The following is an 8,147-nucleotide window of genomic DNA, read 5'->3' as shown; positions in this document are numbered from 1 at the left end:
CCTCAGTAGCTGCTACCATGCTAGTATGAACGTGGAACATTTTTATGCTCATCTTTTCAACAATTTCCTTATATTGACTTTCATTTAAATCAATGGTGGTAAGAGTTGGTACCTTTGTTTCTGATGAGGATGAATCTCCTTGCTCCAAGGCCATGAGTGGATAATTTCCTACTTCCTCATCTTCATCATTTTCAGAATCATCCCAACTCTTTCCTTCTGCAATATAAGCTTTACCCTATTGCTTTCTTAGAAGAACCTCATACTTTACTTCCAATTCATGATAATCCTTGTCTTTTTTCACTTTCTTTGGCTTCCTGCATTCTATGGCAAAATGACCCAATTCATCACAATTGAAGCACCTGATTTTGATTTGTCTACGGATCCTATTTTGTAGCCATTTTTGCTTCCAGAATTGAACTGGGTCTTTCCCTTCCAGCCGTTATCCATGTTGGTGGATTGTCCCTTGTTTCTAAAGAATTTTGGCTTCTTTACTCCAATAATAGAGAATTTCCTTGCTAAGTAAGAAATGGACTGATCTAATTCATGCAATTCATCCAGGGTGTAGAATTCATCCTCTTCAAGTTCAAGGATAACTTGCTTCTGTGGTTCCTTGTTCTTTTGCTCACTACTTGAAGCAACTGGAGTCTGGACTTTTAACTCATCATCAGATGACTGATTGTCATTAACAATTAGGGCACTTGAACCATCCACAATGTGTCCTTGACCATCTCCTAAAGAATTTCTTTGGATCATTTTCAGTTCATAAGTTTTCAAGATGCCATGTAAAACCTCCAATGTCATTCTGCTCAAGTCGCTCCCTTCTCTTATAGCTGAGATCTTATGTTCCAAATGATCAGGAAGGGTGAGAAAAAAACTTCAAGTTAACCACCTCAGCTTCATAGTATTTGTCATGGAGCTGCAAGTCATTAATCAGCTTGTTGAATCTTTCAAAGACATCCATTATACTTTCTTTAGGTTTATCCACGAAACCCTCATATTGAGATACCAGAATTCTCATTTGGTTTGACCTAACTTCCTTTATTCCTTCACAAAGAATTTCTATCTTCTCCCAGATCTGTTAGGATGTGTCACAGTTGATAATGTTATTGTACATTATATTGTCAAGTGACTCTATTAGAATCAGTTGCAAGTCACTATCCAGAAAGACTTTCTTCTTTTCAGGTTCAGTATACTGTGAGGGATCTTTAGAAGCATAATGAGCTGGAATGACCATGTCTCCATCTGTAGATTCCTCATCTCTTTTCATGGGGTGAAAGGACCATTCTTGAGAATATGAACATATAATTGGTTGGCCATCCTTATAAATAGCATCATTTTCTTTTTTCATAATATGTAGTTAGATCTGTCAAAGGCAGGAATTTTGATACTGCTAATCTTCTGTGTATTCATTCTTCCAAGATCTTTAATTTGTTTTCTTTTAGATTTTGCTCCGATACCACTTGTTAGGTAATGAATACAACATAGGGGGTGAATGTGTTTTGGTTATTTTTAAGGCTTTTTGATTTTCTTTAACTTGGTGAACGAAGCAGATAAAAATGTAGTAATATTATGTTAACTGAAATTAAAACAGTGCACACAATATTTCAAAACTCACTTAATTTTGGTTTAAAATCAAGCAAGTGTTTTTCTACAAATTCTGGATTCTTTGTAAGTAAAGAACTCGGCTTCTTCCTTGAGAGAGTTACAAGAAATTCTAGACATGTTTGTTACTTTTAAAAGCAAAGGACCAGTGTTTACTTTATAGATTAGTAAACACTGGTTTACACAACATGCAATAGACTGTACTAAACCATACTAAAAATAATCTCTAAAGCTTTCCAATTTTGGCTTAGTGCATCTTTACAAATCCTGTGAATCTGTGACTTTCCTTTGTCGGTTAATCTTGACATTTGATCTTGCACTCTTCAAGCTGTTTTTGTAGACTTTTCAATCTAAGTGATTAGATCGTTTGTTGATTGATAATCTTGGATATTTAACTTGTCTACATTATGTACTTGAGCTTCATATCGAGATCTCCAGTTTGAACTATAGAGAACTGACATCTCACTACAAGAAATTTGCAATCAGACAACGGTTGACAGACAACGGTTAAAAAAAACCGTCGTCCTAAAAAATCATACAACGGTGAATTGATTTTGCAGAAAAAACAGTTGTGTGAGCTCCAGAATAAACAACGGATATCCATCTTTTTTAAATTGTTGTACAAGTTGTATCCTCTCATCGAGACAGACAACGGTTTTTTAAATATAGTGTTATTGTAGATCTTTAACACAACCATTACAAACCGTTGTTACTATGTTAACGTATAGGGATATAAGACAATGGTTTTGACATTATATTGTGTAATTCAGACAACGGTTTTTCAGAAAGGTTTTCCTCTAAACCATCAAACAACTGAATGAAAACAGTTGTCTGAGAAATTTCAATGGGTACCACGTATTGAGATTGCAGCACGTGATATGTGGTAAATCATTCACAAGGATTGCTGAGGTGGTAAAATGAGAGTCCTTCATTGAAATGAGATTTGATATCAGCAGTTAGATCGAAAAATAGCTGATATTCTTATACAACGATTTTATGTTAAAACAAAAGTGTTGTCTTAGTTGGTCTCATACAAGCTTTTAGATATTAAGTTGTGTAATTCACACAATAGTTTTTAGAAGGGTTGTCTTAGAAACCTTCATACAACGGAATAAAACAGTTGTCTGAAATAGTTATTTTATAATTTCAATGGGCACCACCTGATGAGGTGGCGCCCCATGATAGGTTGTAAACATTTTACTCGGATTGCTGAAGTGTGGGAATGACAACCCTTGATTGAAATGAGATTAGATATTAGCCGTTAGATTGAAAAAAGCTGATATGTTTACACAACGGATTTATAATAAAAAAAGCGTTGTCTTAGTTGATCTTTACACAATGGTGTTTCAAGGAAACTATTGTAAAAGTATTACTGTATAATATGAGATTCTCGGTTAACAAGTTATATTTTTAAAATGAGTTTTTCGACGATCCAACTGTACGGATGTTAAGATATATCAATTTTAGTCGTATGAAAAATTTATTAAAGAATTTGAAATTCATCTTGCATGTCAGGATTAGAAAAATCTAATAATATTATAACTCCCGACAACGAGACTCGTTCCTGATTTACAAGATTAATTTTTAAAATGACTTTTTCGACGATCCAACCGTACGGATGTTAAGATATATAAATTTTAGTCATATGAAAAAATTATTAACAAATTTGAAATTCATCTCGTATGTTAGAATTAGAAAAATCCAGTAAAAGTACCACTCCCGACAACGAGACTCTTTATAAGATTAATTTTTAAAATGATTTTTTCGACGATTCAACCGTACAGATGTTAAGATATATCAATTTTAGTCATATGAAAAAATTATTAAAAAAATTGAAATTCATCTTGCATGTCAGGATTAGAAAAATCTAGTAAAAGTACCACTCCCGACAATGAGACTCGTTCCAGATTTACAAGATTAATTTTTTAAATGATTTTTTCGACGATCCAACCGTACGAATGTTAAGATGTATCAATTTTAGTCATATGAAAAAATTATTAAAAATTTTGAAATTCATCTTGTATGTCAGGATTAGAAAAATCTAGTAAAAGTACTAGTCCCTACAATGAGACTCCACTAAGCCATAGATTGCTTTAAGCAACCTCCCAACTGTGTTGCTATAGAACCAAAAAAATGTTGGTAGAGGCCCAAAAAGGGTTAAGACAACATCAAAGTTATGTTGACTCATCGCTAATTAGTATAGATATTTATAGCAACATAGCACCTACCCTATTACAACATACCATTTTTTGTTACTATAGATCTCAATAACAACATTTTTTGGACTTTATAGTAACATATTTATTGTGTTGCAAAAAAATTTAGAGTTTCTTCTCGAACGATAGGCCCTACATGCAGGGCCCATATTATAATTTTTTAAAATTTATATTCTATAGCTCTTTTATTGCTTGTTTTTTCTTTAATTTTCATAGATATAATAATAAATAGACAACTATTTTACTCTAAAATATAAATGAAAATGTTGCAAGGATAATTAAAGTAACAACTCAATTTAAATAATAAATATAAACTCATGAATTGTTATTACAAAAAAAATGAATAAATTTCTATAAAAACTAAATTCTAGTTTAACAGGTCCTGTAAGCATAATATCTAGGACCAACTAGTTACTTTAAAAGTCCACGGAAACATGGATAATCCGCAGCACCTGATCCAATGAAATGGAGAATTATAATGGACACAATGGCTAGAATCTTATTTCCCACTACCAAACTGAGCTAAATGAAGCAGCTTTGAGGTTTGCTGGATGAATCAGGTGAGTGTTATCATAACCTTGAGCTTTGTCTCCAAGGGCATCCACCTTCAAATGCATGCTCCAATACATCTTCCATTTGCTTGGATGGCAAAATCTGAGAGATAAAATATAATAACATTGATCAGTTTGAATTGTACTGCTATGAGGCCTCATCTTCTAGTTATTTAATACATTCTCGTTTATTTCTTTTACTTGTATCTGCAAACAAGATGGTGAACAAATATACAAAGCTCCAGCTTTGCAAGGTCAAGGTTGATTCGTGGGCACATCCGAAATCCGCTTCCAAGGTAGCCAAAAGGCTTTATGGGTGCCTGTAATTGGTTATAAACATTGAAACTAATAAACGGGCAGAAGTTATACGACTAAAGTCAAGTAATGAGCTGAGAAGTGCCTACATCGAATCTAGATGGATCAAACTTTTCAGGGTCCCGGAAATTTTCAGGGTCATGGTGAATGGATATGACATCCAAAAATACGGCCCAACCTTTCTTGATATCACATCCTGAAAAGAATATTGGAAATAAATAAAAAGGTCCGCAATATATGTTGCAGTTGGAACATTACTGATACATTTGGTTGAGAATGTAAACCATTAATCGAAAGTCCTGAGCAGCTTTTCTTGAATACCAAGGTAAAATTGTTGCCATACGAAGAGTTTCACTAATAACCTGATATTCAGAAGAATTAACAATATTAATGTAGCTAAATATTACAGGAATCTCAACACCATAACTAAATATTACAGTTTTGGTTCTTAATTTTGTTGTTTAAGGCATGTTTGTGACTTCTGACATGTGAGGCTTGATCCTGTTTTTCTGTTATCCAGAATTTCCATGTGTTCTTTCTGAAAAATCAATATAAGATTTGTCATTTCGAGTACTAATAATATGATATTTTTGGTTATGCATAGAGCGCTGATTACCCTGAGACGTTCCAAAACAGCTGGATTTTCTGCGATAAATTTAATGAGCCATGTCAGTGCTGCAGTTGTTGTATTAACCAAAGAGTCGTTATTTGATATTAGCAGTATTTGGAAGTATATTAATATGGACCTCCAATGTTGTGACTTATGATTACAAAATATATATTGATCTAACCATGCGCTTAAATGTCAATATTCAGGATGATTACAGATTACAGAGTCTGATTGATATGATCTGAGAGAATAAAGAAAGAGGACTTCAAAAATAAATCAAAAAATATATTAGAGATGCCTAAACTTGGAAGGAAATACGTTAAGTTAATTCTATTTTCAACTCAATAAATAAAACTTCATAATTCCTTGGCAATTAGCATCTTCAGACCTTGCCAACATACCAAACTAGAACAGACTTGGAAAACAAAATACTTAGCCAGAGACTAGCTGACAGGCCCTTTGGCTAGACAAGATAAATAATGTATAAGAAGATAAATTATTTTAATCTAATATTTCAACATAAGTAGAATTTTAAATACTACTAATAGTATTCTTGTCCCCTGATATTTTTGCTTTGGGCCTAACATGTTTCCCTGTATTATGATTCTCATACTTTAATGTCTAAATGTTTGGTTTTACTATCTGTTAGAGTAATGTTTGTAAAAAATAGCTGTGTCCAATGGTTTCTTGTCTTGTTCAAAGCTAGAGTGACTCATATTGTATTAGTTGTTCAAAGCTAGAGTCATAATAAACTGGAAAAAATCAGTAAATCAAAGCTTACCAAAAGTTGAGCCCCTAAATCAGAAGAAACGTTGAACTCTAATGGAATGCATCTTGATGCCCGCAAAAAGCAATCATCTGCTATGTCTGGCCTAGATGTGAAATACTGCAGAGAATATTTATAATATTGATACATGTTTAGATATATAAGTAGCGGTGAATAGGATGGGGAGAAGTAAGAGCATATAGAAATCGGACACCTGAATTCTAGAAAGCAGATATGTTGTATGACTGAAGAACGATAATTACATCCAACTCGTGATAACAAAAACACACAATATCATCGGCAAGTTACTTATAAAGAAACATATGCGTATATATTTATAAGAAATATTATAACAATTCTCGAGTGAGTAGTGAACTAGATTTCAACTGGTCATCTAGTCACTAAACATGATACATATGGCAGGACAATTCATTTATATAATATTATTTCAAGAAAAGAAGCTTTTGTATATAGCTGGTGGCTGCTCAAGAATATAACATTCATCTCCTCCGGTATGATATTTTAGGAATTTCATCAATGCTGCAATTTGTATTTTTTGCTTGAGGTTTGAGGTCATAGGTAAATTTCACTAAGCAAAAAGCAGAAACATATAAATGGTAGTATACGTATTGACAGAAATGTGCTCAGAACAGAGATAGCTTCCCGAGGCAGAAGGATTCTCGAAGAGAAGAATGTGTGCTGAGCCAGTGAGGTACTAAAACAAATAATGTAAGACTCCATGTCTGTACATCTAAAACAAAGCAAAACGCACACCCTAAAACAACTTCAAAATCATCAAGTATACTCTCAACATATTTTTTTAATGGCATTATCCTAACACAAATTTATCACATTTAAATGTTCAAGCCAAACCCTTTAATCAGATCTACCTAAATTACAAAAATACATACATTGTGAAGTAAATAACAATGCAATATTTTTACGGAAGAAAGAAGGGAGGCAAGCACAAGAAACTAATAAAAAAGATCCCCAATCCATTTAGTTGTCACAATAAGTAACAATGAATCAACTAATAGAAAAAGTAACTTTAATCGATTATCATCAACAAAAAAAGAAGAAGAAATAAAGACGCAAACCTCGACGAAATTCGTGAACTTGGGATCTCTATTAACAACCAATCGATGAACCTAAACAAAAAGAACCTAGAGTAAAAGGGAACCAATAGAAAATTATAACAAGAAGAAGGTAAGGGGGAGACCTCGTATTAAACTTTGTGTTTCTCAGGATCCTCAAAACGAACATAATACTTGGCAAGACGTGTCCTCCGTTGCCTGTTCTAAAGCAATATGAATCGGAAATGAATCGGATTTGTTCCCGTACAGGGTATCGTTTGCGCAAAATCTGGAGCAAACTACACATTTATAACGATTTAGCTTGTACGTGGCTTCAGGGATATTTTGAAATCTCCCCATCACTTCGCCCTCTTTTTCTACCTTATTTAGACCTGGCAATTCGGATAATCGGTTCGGTTTCGGATCAGATCAATTTCGAATCAGATCAATTTCAGATTATGATATATTTGAAGACCATTCGGATCAGATCGGATGTGATTCGGTTCGAGTCTAATTCAGATTAAAATCGGATAAAATTCGGATTAAGATCGGACAAAATTCTGTTCAGATTAAAAGTCGGTTCAGATATTTTCGGATCATAACTTATTTATTTTTTCAGTTTTTGAGATTTAAAAAATATCATTTTTATTTAATTTAGTATTTTTAATGTAATATAATGTACTTTTATAAAAGAATATGATTAAATAAGTATGTATCATAAATATAAAATTGTTTAAAGTATTAATTTTGCTTATTTCGTGTCATATTCGGTTCGGGTAATATATTATTCGGTTTTAATCAGTTCCAAGTTATAATCGGATCTTGTATTTCAGATCATTTTCGGTTTGGGTATTTTTCGGATCGATTTAAATCGGTTTTTGGATAATTATCGGATTGTATAATTCGGATCTCGGATCGGATCTCGGTTTCATGAATTTCGGTTCGGTTTTTCGGATCCAGACCTATTTTGCCAGGTCTAACCTTATTCCTATTATTTAGGAGTTTTCTGGTATT

The 8,147-nt window shown here is 33.1% G+C and overlaps 1 long non-coding RNA gene across 3 annotated transcripts; it reads right to left on the bottom strand.

The window, feature by feature from the left end:
* Positions 1-4,096: 4,096 nt before the first annotated feature.
* Positions 4,097-7,476, bottom strand: LOC141708031 (uncharacterized). 3 transcript variants are annotated; one of them, XR_012569321.1, is made up of 8 exons: positions 7,158-7,476; positions 6,076-6,180; positions 5,301-5,329; positions 5,122-5,222; positions 4,969-5,046; positions 4,774-4,880; positions 4,571-4,689; positions 4,097-4,472 (listed from the first exon to the last, which is right to left on the bottom strand). It is a non-coding gene; the product is annotated as an uncharacterized LOC141708031 (long non-coding RNA). The 3 variants fall into 3 exon arrangements; XR_012569320.1 differs by having other exon boundaries at positions 4,969-5,222; positions 7,158-7,208; positions 7,280-7,476; XR_012569319.1 differs by having other exon boundaries at positions 4,969-5,222; positions 7,158-7,475.
* Between the last annotated feature and the right edge of the window lie 671 nt (positions 7,477-8,147).

The sequence above is a fragment of the Apium graveolens genome, chromosome 2 (assembly GCF_009905375.1).
Source record: "Apium graveolens cultivar Ventura chromosome 2, ASM990537v1, whole genome shotgun sequence".
Classification (NCBI taxonomy): domain Eukaryota; kingdom Viridiplantae; phylum Streptophyta; class Magnoliopsida; order Apiales; family Apiaceae; genus Apium; species Apium graveolens.
The sequence above is the reverse complement of the archived record's forward strand: the minus strand, read 5'-3'. Positions and strand labels throughout refer to the sequence as shown.